General features: G+C 37.9%; 1 protein-coding gene across 22 annotated transcripts in view; it reads left to right on the top strand.

The window, feature by feature from the left end:
* Nucleotides 1-16,062, top strand: part of DLG2 (discs large MAGUK scaffold protein 2) — a 2,435,891-nt gene that overhangs the window by 2,160,912 nt on the left and 258,917 nt on the right. Inside the window, exon 1 of one of the 22 annotated variants that reach the window (XM_053560246.1) lies at nt 13,102-13,119. The exons of the other annotated variants lie outside the window; for them this stretch is intronic. The gene's annotated coding sequence lies outside the window, so the exon portion shown is untranslated. Of the gene's footprint in view, nt 1-13,101; nt 13,120-16,062 lie in introns of those variants that run through there. 22 annotated transcript variants of the gene reach the window in all.

Here is a 16,062-nt window from a genome sequence, read left to right as displayed (position 1 = left end):
ATCCTCTGTTCACCTTTTCTAAAGAATGACTCAGAGCTTTTCTTTCTGACAGCAAATCCTCTGAATGAGAGACAATGGCAATTATATATTTTGGTGTTATTCACCAGGAAAGCTAATAGCTCTCTTTGCCGTCTACATTTAAAGAATGAAGGATACTGCTTTAGAAAGCCCTGAGCAAGGAAGATACATCATTTGATTAGGTCATATTTTTAAGTTTTAGTTTTCCCTTTAAAAAAAAGAGAGGAGGACAAGTTGCAGTGTCCTCCACAAAGGAGAACAGGAGAGAAGTGTGGTGCAGCCTGCACAGAGCTGCCTGTACTGTCTCCACATGGGTTGACTATGTGTGGCCTGCTGTGCATTTGGCCCTTCTGGAAGGGAATAAAGTGCAAAATAAGGACTCAACTTCCCCAGATTGGGTAAGGTAATTAGAAGCTGCATGCTGCCCCAAACTGCCCAATGACTATGTGACAGTACTAAAATAATGGTCAGATTCACCAGACAACTTTTCCTGTGTGCTCTCAGGACTATTGCCCCAGCGTGGTCAGCCAGTCCAGAGTCAGTTTATTTCAGAAATATGATAGGGGTTGAAGTTTCTCCTCAATTTGAAAAGATTAAAATGAATAATCATTAGTTAAGAAAATACTAGTAGTTATGATCAAATCTGAAAATGAATGAACATAGACCCTATTCTTTTTTTTTTATAAAGTCCAAAACTGGGCTTCTTGGCCAGTAGGTATCTCTTGTCTGGGCAGAATTTCAGAAACTTTAGCTCTTTCCATGCCGTGGCTCCTCCATCTTCAACATACAGCTTCCAAGGTCAAAAGATTAATTTCCATTAGGCTAGTGGGAGAGAAAGAGAACTTGAAGGCTTGTGAGGGGAATGTTTTCATGAGCCAGACCTGTTCTGTTCCAGTGGCCAGAATTCATATTCCCTTGGCCAGAGCTCACATACGTGGCCATACCTCACTTCCAGGGTGGAGTCTAGTTTTGTGCCTTAGGAGAAGAGGAAATGAGTTTAGTGAACCAGGTACTTTGTCTCAAAACAAAAGTGACAAAACTAATGTTTTTAAAGAACTTATTTTGTATCAAGCATTGTACTAAACACATTATTTTTAAATCCATATACCATAAGATCGACTTGTTTAAATTATATGATTCAGTAGTTTTCAATATATTCACAGATTTGTGCAACCATCACCACAATCAACTTTAAAGCATTTTCATCCCCCTCCCAAGAAACCCCATAGGTATTAACAACTCCCCATTTTCTCCCAACCCCCTGCATCCAACCCTAGGCTGCCACCAATCTATTTTCTGTCTGTATGGATTTGCCTATTCTGAATATTTCCTGTAAATAGAATACCTCCATTATTTATAATCCTCACAACTCTGCCAGTTAGACATGTTATTATTCCCAGTTTACAAATAAACTTACATAGGATCATAGCAAATGACCTGCTAATAACTTTAAGTTCTACCCATGGTTGAATTCCATAATATCATATATATAAAGAATAATCAGGCCATTATTTGGGGAAGAGTGCTTGTTTTTTTAATGATTATTATGGCAATCAACTGACTTCTTTACAATAGTCTCTTTACTGAAGTGACAGGCACTAGGAGTCAGAGAGCTTGAAGTTTGAAGCCAAGGTATACCACTTACTAGGTACATACCAAATCTATACTGCTTATTTGTGAGTCTCAGCATCTTTGTCTATAAAATGGGAATAATAAAACCCTGTTTGCTAAGAGATTCAGCAAAACTAACATATGTGAAAGCTGTTCTTTACGCAACTTTACACAGTTGGTGCCCTGCCAATTTTAACTGTATTTGCTTAAAAGTGAAGTTCTAGCTGTAATTGGGCAGCCACTGAAATTATGTTCATGCTCTTGGGCCTTCTGGATACTGTCCAGGAAGAAGTTATTGTAACTTGCAGTTTACAGTATTCAAATTACAGTTCAGGAGTGGCTGCGACCCTAGGAGGAGATTGTGGTACAATGAGAATTAGAAAAGGGGACATATTCTCCATGATTAGAAGCCATCCATGATGGCTTCTAATCTCAGCTGGGCAGAGCAGCTTGTTAGAAGCACTTGGAAAGACTCAGCCAAGCCAGTGTAAGTTTGAAGTTCCTTGAGAAAGAAGATAAGCTGGCTGAGTTTCTGTAGGCAAAGATCCAGTAATGAGGTTTCCAGCATTTCATCATGTCCTTTTCATCACTTTCAGTTCAGCTAGAGGCGGCAGAGCCTCATACTCAGGGACCAAGTGTGTATCTGAGACTTGAGGAAGTAGAAAAGTGTTGTGAATGAGTGAATTATAGCTTTTGTTTTGTTGACCTGTTCCCTATTCTACACTGTCCTTCATCATAATTGTATTAAAATCTAGGCATGAGTGCAAAGAGAAGACAGTGGAGCAGTTATAGTGGGTGACGGGCTAAGTCACATGGTCAGAAGAAACCATCAGAGAAAGGGAACCTGAACTCTATGTGAGATCAAAGGCACTTTTCAATTTAAAACTTTTTCCTAGAAAAGTCTGGTTCTGCTATTTCCTAAGTGCACGGACAAGTGACATAACCTCTTTGAACCATAATTTCCAAATAGGATTTTATTGGAATTATGACTTATAGTTAATAAAAGTTGCGACCAGTATAGGAGGCTCCTTTGGCATGCACAAGGTCTTCAAACTTACTTTGTAAAGGATTAGATACTAAATATTTTAGCTTTTATAGGTTGTGTGATCTTTATTAAAAATAATCAACTCTGCCATTGTGGTGCTAAGGCAGCTATAGAAAATACATAAATGAATGGGTGTTGCCCTGACCTTTGAATTTCATATAATTTTCACATGCCACAAAACAGTATCCTTCCTTTGATTTTTTTTTATTAGTTAAAAATGCAAAACCATTCTCGGCTTATAGACTGCATGAAAATAGATAGTGGGTCAGATTTGGCCTCAGTTTGCAGATCCCCTGGCATGGATTAAAATGTTCGATATCCTCAGAGAAATGCAGTATGGTGTCTGGATTATTGTGAAGACCACATAAGAAAGTACATGTGAAGTGATCAGCATAGTGCTTGTCACTTATAAGTATTTAGCAAGTGATTATTCCTGTTAGCCATTTAAAACAAAAGGAATAGTAACTATTTTAGTAGTTACCTTTTGGCTGCTTAACATTTCTATGATATTAAACTTCTATTATAATTAAAATATATTAAAATTTAAAAAAACTGGTTTGGACAGGTAGTAATATCAGTAGGCCACCAATTTTTTGTCCTTTTTTTTTTTAATGTCCTACTTCTGCTTCTTTAATTCCTAGTCATTTCCTTAATCTTGTCTGTGCTAGTAGGTGCTGTATGGATGAATAAGATTAGATCTTTTCTCTCTAGAAGCTCTCGATATTCTGCAAAGTGATTATATGTGCCCTAAAAGTACACATATTTCTATTAATTTCTCAGGTCAGAAATTTGAATGTCTATTTTTGTATATATTTTATAATACACATACTAATACTACATTAATATGGTTCTTTAAAATTCATAAACATGTAAATGTTAAAATAATGCAGGGATGCTCAAAATGATTTTAAATGATGATATCAGCAATCAACGTTTTGAGACTAATCAACTGATCCAGGAGGGAAATAAACAAATATATCCCAGTGAGAAACCAGAGTTGGATTGAGTGATTAGTTTCTTATTTACAATGACACAAGTTTCTTAGGATATGAATTGACATTTACTCTGGTGTCTCTTTTTGGTACTTAATAATGTAAGGACATGTAATGGAAATAAGATAATTAACACTTTTAATTTCATAAGAACACAACAGCTATAGGAGATAGTATTATATTCATTTTATAGATGAAGTTAAGCAACTTGCAAAGTGCTGCTTGATTGAATCAGAACTGTCTAACTACAAAGCATGACATTTTTCACTTTAGCCTTCATTGCATTAAAGTTCATGAAAAAAATGCTTATTCTCTAGTATTCCTAAACTCTGAAGTTAGTTGTTTTTCTATCATATGTATTTATGTTGTTAAATATATGGATGAAATTGTTAGATGGATAAAATTTTATTCCTCCAGAGTTCTATGATTAATCCCTCCTTCCTTTTTTCTTATATACTCCTCAATCTGATTGGAACCTTCTGAGTGAGATATCTCCATATCTCCTTCTCAACCATTAAGAGCCAATTTAAGACTCATTCCCTTCTTCAAGAGGATTTCAGGAACATACCCTTTAGACTGGGTTGTGTGTCATTTTTCTCTCTGGGCCTTTGTAGCACCTTAATGAAAATTCTTATAAAATACACTATGCTATACTTTGGAGCTGTTATCTTCTTGATACTATCCAACTGAGAGCCCCTGAGGGAACTGAGAATCTGACTTTGATTGCATTGTTCTGGCATATTGTTCAACCATAATACAGTGCCTGGGACATAAAAGGCCCTTCATAAATACTCACAGAAGGAAGGAATTTCTCCCTTACTGATATGGTGTCTAAGATAACTTTGGCAAACAGGTAAGTTGAAGTTTGTCCTAACTAGAGTTCCTCAAGACAGGACACATTGGTAAATATAAATAAGATTTAGGGGACCAGAAAATAGTAAAACAGAAAATGCAAATTCTTAGATGCACAAAGACTTCTTTCTTCTGGGTTTTCTGAAACTGAAGAGGATATACGCATTCACTCCTATCAAATTTATATTGGTATAACTTACCAATGTATATTAATTTCCATATGTTTATATGTGTACATATATGTACTCAAACATATTAATGAACATTATTACTCTGTAACTGACTGTGAACAATCAAGTGAGTTAACTCACTACCTTTGGACCAGTCATGAACATGAATTCATAAAAATAGACTGCCACAGTTTCTGTAAACTATCTTATGGCTCATTGAATGCACAGCAAAAGGGTAAAATTCATGACACTCTGCAGGGCTGGCTGACTGTGCGAAGTCATCCAGTTGCTCTAAATCTCCTTTAGTCCGAAAGCCATTTCCCTTCTGGATGCATGAAGTTTGATTTCTTCTTGTTTCTTTGACAGGAACTAGCATTTACTGAGAGCTTTGTGGTGTCCCAGATACTTAACATAGGTCATCTCATTTAATCTTCAGACATTTGCACAAACTCACAAGTCCTGAACCCAAAAGAAAATGGATCAAGTCAAAAGCAAGTCAAGCATTTTACTGAAAAATGAGAAATCCTCACTAATAAGGAAGGGAGCAAGATTAAGGAAACATTTGAATTAATGAATATTGTTAAATTTAGTTAAGGAAATTTATTGCCTGGAATTATACTAGATTAATTTAGTGATAAAAGAGAGTGTGACATTAACATAACATAATGTATGTTATATGAGAGGGCCCTTTTCACTTGACTGAGAACAAAGCTTACTTCTTCCCACAACCAAACAAAGGTGGCTATATGTGAAGAGCTTTCTTGAACTTGTCTTATGAAGGGACTAGCACTGGAACATTTGTTTCCCAGACTTTTATATTTCATAGACCAGAAACATTTTAGAATAAACTTTTATAGGCCAACAGAATTTCCAATGTTTTATTTTGCCAATAAAATGAAGGACATTAAAAAACAAAACAAAAACATAAAGAAAAAAGTTATTTTCTTTTCCTCACCATCATTTCAGAAGTAAAACTATAACTTAATAGCAAAAACAATAGAAGAAAAAATAAACAGTAGGAAGGACGTAATCTTACAATTAAAAAAATAATCCTTAATAAAAAAAGTCCATGCATTCTACTTATTTTTCCCATTCTGCTCCAAACCAACAAGCATCAAGGACCAGTTTCTAGGAAACACTGCCCGTGGCCATGAGCTTTGAAGCTGTATAGATCTTGGTTTAAAGCCTGGTCCTAACAATTCCAAGCTGTAAAACCTGGAGCAGGTTACTCAACTTTTCTGAGCATTTTACTTGTGTGTTAGATGAGGGTAGTATCTGATCCGCTGTATTCATTTTCTAAGGTTATTGTCACAAAGTACCACAAATTGGGTGGCTCAGAATAACAGAAATTTTATTGTCTTACAGTTCTGGAGGCCAAAAGTCTGAAATCAAGGTGTTATTAGTACCTATGAAGTCACTAGGGAAAGATCTGTGCTACACTTCTGTCCCAGCTGCTGGTGGTTCCTTGGTTTATGGTAGCAGAATTCCAAACTTCACAGGGCATTCTCCCTGTGTGCATATCTGTGTCCAGATTTCCTCTTTTGATAAGCGCATCAGCCACATTGGATGTCTCTCCCTGCCCCCACCCCAATATGACTCTTGTTAATTAATTATATCTGCACCAACTCTATTTCCAAATAAGGTCACATTCTGAGGTACTAGGTAAAGACTTCAATATGTGAATGTTAGAATGTGAATTCTACCCACAACACTCACCAATCTCTGGAATTGTTGTATAAAAGTAACCTACAGAAAAAGGTTAAATGCATTATAAAGCACATATAAAGCAGTAGAACTACATAAGAGTTGTTTGTTTATTATTTAAGAATATTTGCAATTAAGAAATTTATGATATAGGGGAAATGAGCAATTTGTATAGGTACTTAGAACTAAGAAGTAGTGAAGATAGGACTTGGAATACATTCATTTAATAAATATTATATGGGAAGCTCTGTTCTAGTGCTAGAGATTGGGCCGTGGGCAAAACAGACAAGGCTCCTGGCCTCATGGAGCTTACTTTCTAGTGATGGGGAGAGCAACAGTTAATAAAATAAATAAACATAGAAATTTAAATAGTAATAAGTGCTATGAAGATTTCTTAAAGTCTACTAAGAAGGCAGAGATAAAGGGAGGGTGCTGTTCTATACAGATATCAGAGAGGTCTATTTTGAGGAGGAGACACTTGAGCAGATAGAATAGTGCCTGCAGCAAAGCCACAAATCCTACGTGAAAGGGGAGTGGATGAAGAGATCTGAGCAGGGAGTGTTGGTATCTTACTTTTGTCTAAAAGAATTGCTGTCACTGCTGTGTGGACATAGGGTTGTAGCAAGGCAAGAGTCAGACAAAGGAACCAGTTAGAAAGCGATTGTAGAGATTCATGTGAGAAATGATGTTGTCAGGAAGATAAAGATGGATATGGAAGTAAGATTCAGGATGTATTTTGCAAACAGAGTTGAGAAGATTTGACGATAATAAGATGGGGTATAAGATAAAAATAAGAGTCCAGAAGGCTGGGCACAAGGCCTCTCCCAGCACTCTGGGAGGCCGAAGTGAGTGGATTGCCTAACATCAGGAGGTCAAGACCAGTCTGAGAAAGAGTAAGACCCTATCTAAAAACAGAAAAACTAGCCGGGCATTGAGGTGGGCGTTTATAATCCCAGCTACTCAGGAGACTGAGGCAAGAGGATCACTTGAGCCCAAGAGTTTGATGCTGTAAGCTATGACACCACGGCACTCTACCCAGAGTGACAGAGGGAGACTCTGTGGAATAACTCCTAGGTTGTTTTTGACCAGAGCAATGAGGTAAATGATTATGTGATTTATTAAAATGGCACATACTGGTAATAGAGCAGATTTAGGAGAGAAAACCAAGAGTTTGATTTTGAACATTTTAAAATCCCACTATTAAACCCGCTATAATGAAGATGCTTAGATGTGATATACAGCTGGATCAGTGAGATAGAAGGAGAACCAAGGTCATCTCAAAAACCAAATATACAGAGTGACCACTTCAAGAAGATTTTATTAATAATGGATTCTGCCAACTGTTGAGAAGAGGTCATGTGAACTGAGGACTATTTAATGGCCATTGATTTTGTCAGTGAGGATGTCCTTGTTTACCTTGGTCAGGGCAATTTTAGTGGGAGCGTGAGGGTGAAGCCTGATTGAACAGTCACATGGCTTAGATTATTGTTCTGTCTGGGACGTTAGCAGAAATGATTGAGCAGGGGATAAAGCTATTGACTAATTCAGTCTAAGAACTGTATTTTCTGCTTCTCTTGTAAAGTGAGAGGACAGAGTGAGAGAATGGGATATGAAAAAGTAAATAAGTGAAAACAGACACTAATATTTTGTTTATCTGTTGATTCAATTTCTTAGATGCAGTGGATATGTATGGGGTGTTCATAAAGTTCATATGCAATTTACTATGTTAAACTATTTTAAATTTCAAATGAACTTTGTGTCCACCTGTATAATAGTTAAGACAGCAGGCTCTGCAATCTTAGACCTCAGTTGTTATTCTGACTGTGATATTTGTTAGCAAATCCCCTAACCTCTCTAGCCATACAGTCCTCTTTTGTAAAGTAGAGATGATAGTATAGCCCATTTCAGAAAGTCGTTGTAAGGGTTAAAGGGAAACGTGAGTAAAGTTTAACATGGCACAAGCCCATAGTAAGTGTTCAATTAATGTTAGCACCATCACTAATATAAGCAAAATATTGGTATAGCTTCAAGGCAGTACATAGTGTATTGAGTCTGAGAGTAATTGGTGGTATAAATGGTAAATATGCAGAATGTGCATAAACTTACGGTTATCTATGACAGGGGCACACAAAAATGTTATAAAAGTTACAAAGACTCGGGTGGCGCCTGTGGCTCAGTGAGCAGGGCGCCGGCCCCATATACCGAGGGTGGCGGGTTCAAACCCAGCCCCGGCCGAACTGCAATTAAAAAAAAAAAAAAATAGCCGGGTGTTGTGGCGGGCGCCTGTAGTCCCAGCTACTCGGGAGGCTGAGGCAGGAGAATCGCCTAAGTCCAGGAGTTGGAGGTTGCTGTGAGCTGTGTGACGCCACGGCACTCTACCAAGGGCAATAAAGTGAAACTCTGTCTCTACAAAAAAAAAAAAAGTTACAAAGACTCATTTATGTTAATTTTTCATGGTATGTGGCATGATGGCAGAGTAGCAAGGTAACAGGTGAAAATGAACAGAAAGGAAATGGCTCTTGAGGGGAGTTTTTGAAGTAAAGGTTGAAAGAGTTGACGTCACTTTAGGTAGTGGATAATCCACTACTATATGTATAGGCAGTAACTGTTGGTCTAGTAATCACAGTTATCATCTGCTCTTTGCTGCACATGGTATTTATATGAGGCTTTTCTTACCAGAGTAGAAGCTCATGTCTCTGCCCACCACTACCCCCAATTATGTTTCTTAGTTCTATTACACTGCCTAATATTAAATGTGGTTCTGCTCATAGTAAGATATGCAGAGCATGAAATAAACAAGGAGAGAGTCACCTGTATATGAGCAAATTAAGTTGCCCAGAGTTGTTCTCTGGAAATACAGAGGTAAGGAAATGTCTCATGTTTAAACCTACATATCAGGCCGGGTGCAGTAGCTCACACCTGTAATCCTAGCACTCTGAGAGGTCAAGGTGGGTGGATTGCCTGAGCTTATGGCTTCAAGACCAGCCTGAGCGAGATCCCATCTCTAAAAATAGCCAGGCATTGTGGCAGGTGCCTGTAAACTCAACTACTTTGAAGCTGAGGCAAGAGAATCACTTGAGCCCAAGAATTTGAAGTTGCTATGAGGTGTGACACCATGGCACTCTATAGAGGGTGACAAAGTGAGACTCTGTCTCAAAAAACAAACAAACAAACAAACAAACAAACCTACATATCTTGCAACATCAAAGCCTCACCTTGTCCCACAGAGGGTAAGTGCTGATGGCTCAAAGGAGGCTAATGGCATGCCTTGAAGAAACAATTTCTTATATGAGTGAGCCAATCTGATTGGGACCTCACCAATGGCCAAACACTAGTTTATATTGACTTAAAGCAGAAATTAGGAGTGGAACCTTAAGACAAAGAAGCCTGTCCCTGCTTGGCATACCTTGCCTTGGCTGTAAAGTATGTATATAGTTACCTGCAAAAGTTCATTGTTTTTACAAGTTTTTTAGTGGGTGCTCATTTGAAAAGGGCAAGGGAAGCCAAGTTGGTCTCACAGTTATTAGCAAACATGTTGTGAATGGACTTTCCAGGCTAGTGAGTTCATTTGATTAATGGTGGATGTGAAGTAAGAGAAGCTAGTGAGCTAGACAGATAGCCTAGAGCTGGACACTCTGGGTTTTCCATTTTCTGGCAGAAAAAATATGTTTTTGGTGATATTCTACAGACTAAATGATAGAGCTCTCTAGATTTTTTTTTGTTTTTTGTTTTCCATCCCTTCACAGGCTAGCAGGTTAGAACTCCTTGGCAAAAATACAATTGATATTTTAAAAGATGATTTAGGGAGATAATGGGGCAGAAATTTATTTTGCCAAAGAAAATATGGAATAATAGCCACCAATTTGAGGGGTACATACTATTAACTAGGTACTATATTTTTTTGATATATTCTACTTAATCTCCTGAGATAGGTATTAGCGTACCCATTTTATGCATAAAACAACCTGTTTATAGTAAATTAGTGGCTAAGACTGGGTTTAAACACAATTCTTTTTAATTCCAAAACTTACAATCTTCTACTCTACCCAGGTAAACATAAAAGATGCAAATTCTCCATCTTTTCTTTTATATTTTTCTTTTCTTTTTAATGCATTTTTATATTTAACATTTATATATACGTACATATTTTTCTGAAATTGGCTTCATTTTTAAAATTAATGTTTTCTTTGACTATCATATACACATATATTTCAATTTTTTTCCTCCAAGGTTTATCATTTGAATTTTCTTTTTCTTTATTATTATTATTTTTTTAGACACAGAGTCTCACTTAATCACCCTTGGTAGAGTGCTGTAGCATCACAGCTCACAGCAACCTCCAACTCCTGGCTTAGGTGATTCTCTTGCCTCAGCCTCCTGCCTAGCTGGGACTTCAGGCACCCACCACAATGTCTGGCTATTTTTTGTTGCGGTATGGCCGGTGGTGGGGCCAGTGCTGGGGCCAGTGCTGAGAGACAGGTGCCACCTGGTGTCTGTTCTTTTTCAGATATTTTTGTTTTTTACCTGGTCAAACAGTATATTTTATTATGATATTGTACGTTAGTGTCAAGTTAGGGCCTCTTGTTATGTCCCCATATACAAGTATTTCCTTGTTTCTCTTCTGTTAGTATTGTTAGTTTTTAATGTTTAAATCTTTAATTCAACTGGGATTTGTTTTTGTGTCTTTTGTGAGGTCGGAATTTGTCTTTCCAAATGAACAGCCAATTATTTCATACCACTTATTGCATAGTCTATCCTCTCTTCATGAATTTGAAATGCCAGAAATTTGAAATGGTAAGTATAAACCAAAATCCCCTCTATACATCTTAATTGGACTTCAGAGTTGAAATATATGCCAATTTCTAAGCTAATATCACAATGATTCAATAATTGTGCCTCAAATGGCTTTAAATTTAACAAATTGGAGAGAATGAATATATTTACAATATTGAGTCGTTCCATTTAGGAACCTGGTTTGTCTTTCTAGTTATTCTTTAATAAACTCTCCATCTTTTCTTATAGGTGAATAGCATTTCATGGTATAAAAAATACATATATAATAAAACCTTTTAAATACGTTTGTTCAAATAATAACAAAAAAAACCTCTATGATCTTTCTATCATTTCTACTAAAGGCCATAGTGAATAACTCTGCTCTCATTGCTCATCTGCCTCTAATATGAAACCCTGTTTAGGATAGGATGATGCGTTTAAGAAGGTGGGCTTTGCTTCTGGGTTGCTTGTGGCCCATTCTAGCTCTGCGACTTAAGAGACGTGTGATCCTGTGTGTTAGCTCACTGGATCTCAGTTCTTTATCTGCAATATATTGCTCATGATAGTACTTACCTCCCAGGACATTTTAAAAGTTTAAATGAGATAAATACCCGTTAATCGTGTAGAACACTGCCAGCCACCTAAGACGTGCTCATTAGATAGTGGCTGTTATTAACAAACATTGTTTTCCAGTATTGATTTGATGGCCCTAAAGAGGTTAATACCGACCTTGTCGGAGAGGAAACAAAAAACTCAGGTACTGCTCCTCTGTGCAGCCTGCCTGTAATGATTTTTGTTTGACAATACTGATCACCACATCGTCCCATTTTCTGGGTTTTTTTTTTTTTTTTTTTTTTGAGGCAGAGCTTCAAGCTGTTGCCCTGGGTAGAGTGCTGTGGTATCACAGCTCACAGCAACCTCCAACTCCTGGGCTCAAGCGATTCTCCTACCTCCGCCTCCCAAGTAGCTGGGACTACAGGCACCTGCACAACGCCCGGCTATTTTTTGGTTGCAACCGTGATTATTGTTTGGCGAGCCCAGGCTGGATTTGAACCCGCTAGCTCAGGTGTATGTGGCTGGCGCCTTAGCCTCCTGAGCCACAGGCACCGAGCCATTTTTTGGGCTTTTGTGTTATGGAGGCAGTGCAGTAGAATAGAAAGACACTGTGCTTGACATCTGAAAAAGTAGATTTGGGTTCAAAATCACATTTAAAAATTGTGTGACCTGGGCAATTCACTTGATCTTTCTTGCTAGAGGCTTCTTATCCACACAGCGAATAGGCTGGAATCTAGGATTCCTGTATCCCCTAAGTTCAGTGAATGCCAAGCATCACTCAGCCTAAGCTCTCTCCTGATGCCTTTTCTAGTGACTGAGAGCCTCTGTGATAGTGAATGTGTTTGGTAGTCTGTGACATGCTATGCAAATACAGGAATTGGTCCTTACAGAACTGTTGTGAGAATTAACCCTGAATAACGCACACCGTTATGTATACATCAATGCAGCGGCTTTTCTGCACATTTTGTCATCTTTGCCTACCCCCTACTGGGTTGGATGGATCCACCTTAACAAGGTGTAGGGGAACACGGGTGGAAGATGGGGGTGTGGTACTGATGGTGGGAAAGCACTTTATTGGTTAATAGTGGTACATCCCAAACACCAATTACTGTCACTGCTTCTAAGGCTGATATATTTATCAGGCTGAGTTACAAGGAAATATATGTACCCAGAGAGCAAGGATGCTGCGTGTTCACCCCTTGTGATGTAAAATATGAGCGTCTAGGAGGGGCTGTTTTATAATTCATCAGGTTCCGCTAGTGAGTTCTGTCTGAGTCTTAGTTATAAATGCAAGTGTGAACCGGACAGCAGCCTGGAGAACCTGGCGCTAGGGAGACGGAGAAGCTGCCTTTGGTGCCTCCTGTCTCCTCCCTGCTTTGTTCCAATAATTTTGTGCTCGGTAAGTTTCCCTGCCTTACAGCTAATCATTGTTGTTAAATAAGCTTGGCAAATTATCTGCAGTTTGGGATATGCACTTGCTGTCAAAAGTGTGTGTCAGTGTTTGGGCTTCTGGCAAATTTCACAATTTCCCTTTAATGAGCGAAATAGCTTAAAAGATGAAACAAAACCCGACGAATCAATTATTCACCTTGATCCTTGGAAGGCTGCTTTCTTTGGTTGCTGAAGTTTCTCAGGTTTCATTCTGTCAGTTTCATTTGTTGGGTGAGCTTTGAAAAGAACAAGTCTCTTTGTCACGAAATTGTTTTTCTCAGCTGCCAAAAGAGGAGGTACGTAAGGGTGGTTTGTATATCCCACCCCCCAACTCATTCTCCCCAGCGATCGGTAAATCTTAAAACAGTCCGTTTGCCTGGTAACCAGCTCCAACAGAGCTGGACCTGGGCAAAGCAAGATTCAAAGTGCAATCTTTTGTGTGAACAGAACTGAGGGGCTGTGAATAATTGGCATTGTGGAGATTATTGTGAAACTCAGTATGATGGTAGTCCCTGCATTTTGCTGGGATGGGATCAGAATCCGAGGAGATTTGCATTTGGCATGCCTGTTGATGATGTGTGAGAGGGAGTGAAAGAAAAGACGGGATCATTATGGAAAGAACAGTACACTGCAGGACAGACAAATGCAGAAGCATTTGCAAGACTTGTGGCTGGCTGTTTTCTCTAATTTTCTATTCCTATTAAAAATTACCCACAGCTGCATTGTGGTCATCTGTATGCTCTGGGCACTTACTCCATGTACTCAGCTCCTGGTCCTGGCTCTAGGTAGGATGAGTGCTAACTCCCAGTTAGCTGAGTATAGGAAGTCATTTCCTCATCGGGAGGAAAAAGAGCAAAAGCTGTACCTCCCGAACTCCTTTCTGCTGTGTTGCTTTGCCTCTGTCCAAATCTCATGGAAACCAACAGCTTGACGTACATTTTTTTTTTTTTTCAATAGCAGATTTAACTGTGGTGTCATATGGCATATTATATATGGAAAAGAATAGCAAGGACATTTTTCCAAATGTTTCAATGTCTGGCTTGTTGACGCTTGCTTAAGGAGCTACTGTTTTCTGAACCCATGTTAGTCTGCCCAAAGTGTTTACTTGTACATTATTGCATTTTCTCTGTAGATGTAGAATCTATGGATCTGACAAGAACATCCTCTTTATCCTTAAAAAAGCAACTCCTTTTAGCATCTCTTTGAAAAAATATGTGCATCATTTTTTTTTTCACCAAAGACTTCGCTTCTTAGCTTGCTCTTTGCTTTTTTTCTGATAAATATTTTGGTCATTGATACCATCACACTTCCAATAAAGTTATCTCTCCTCTCTTGGTATACTTTCTGATTGCTCCAAAAACTTGGAAAATATGCAATATATTTTTTTCCAGGAACACATTTTCATATATATTTTTTTTTAGTCCATAAATAGCTTCTAGCTTCTCCATATTTTCCATTTCTCTGAATAACTTTTGCTTAAAGAGCAGAGGAGTGATGTATTGTAGTTGGCACTTAGGGGTGTGAAACCTGAGACTTGTTTTCTAATCTACAAGAGGCTGCCTAATGAGGGGTCTGTAAAATGTCTTATGTTCAGCTTAAAGCCTTTGGCTGCAGCAATAATGATTAAGGTAGGAAATTCAGCAAATCATCTCAGATATCTGTGTTTGATGACCCAGCCAGCCCATTTTGTAATGCTCAGGACATATAGCTGGAGGTTCCTAAAAGTGTTACTATATCTTAATTGTAAGATATATTAACAATATATATCTTGTTATATTATTGTAACATGTCACTGTATATATTATTATATTTCTTATTATATGATTGTAAAGTGCCCTTGAGATGCATTGTACATTAAATTTTATTGAATCATGCTTTAAGAAAATTGCACACCAGACCCGACAGTTTATTTTGCAGCAGTATCTGTGTTTTGATTCATGTGGTTTTATGGAGAAATAAACTAATGTACTAATCTCGGTAAAGTGAGTTTCTTTTCATTTGATGGTGGTGTTTTCATCTTCATCACTCACCAAAGATAAGCTCTATTTATAGCAACAAAAGAAAATTCAGCATGAGTTATTCTCAATTAAATTTACACCCAGGCAGATAGGAACCGGTGCGTGAGCCTTCTTGAGAGGGCATATACCCACAAAACCATGTTCTCAAAACAGGATTAAAAGCCAAAGAGGCAAATGGTAATTTTGCCTACGTGGCACATATAATTTCCTTTGAGAGGCTAAGGACAGTAGCAAATAGGGAGAGGTTTAAAGGAGCTGTTCAAAGACATGGCTGTTTGCTCACCAGGGTGTAAATGGAGAGGGCAAGGGCTTTGTGTTCCCACTAAGTGTTGTATGAGCTGCATCTCACTCTTCTCTGTAAAATGGGAGTGGGGAAACTTAGGAGGATGGGACCAGTAGATGATGTATATAGTCCAAGTGGTACAGTATTCAGCACAAAAGGACACCCAGTGAAAGATAGATAATCATGGTTATATACTGTGTTTTATAGATACGTTAATTCATGTTGATAGATATTGATTTTGAAAAAATATGTACAGCAAAGAGGAAGATTATAAAATTTTTCTGGTTAGCAAGATACACTTCTTATAGCTAGATGATTTTGTGGTTTCATTTTTATTTTGAAAAGCTAGTAAAGACAGAGTTATTACCTTTCAGTTCACTTTTAACTAATTCCTAGAATAATTTCCAAAGTCCTTATACGATTATTCAAAGAATAGATTTTATTTCAAATAGGGACCATAGAAATAAACTGATGACAAATAATGTATCACAACTTTCTATTTGGCAAAGAATGATTAGGCCATAATTCCAGCCATGACATTGCATTGAAACACCTAATTGTAGTAGTAAAAATCATTCATGACGAACCAGGCACTGTGCTACGTGTTTTG

The sequence above is a fragment of the Nycticebus coucang genome, chromosome 14 (assembly GCF_027406575.1).
Source record: "Nycticebus coucang isolate mNycCou1 chromosome 14, mNycCou1.pri, whole genome shotgun sequence".
In the NCBI taxonomy this organism is placed as follows: Eukaryota; Metazoa; Chordata; class Mammalia; order Primates; family Lorisidae; genus Nycticebus; species Nycticebus coucang.
This window is presented reverse-complemented; position numbering and strand designations above follow the sequence as displayed.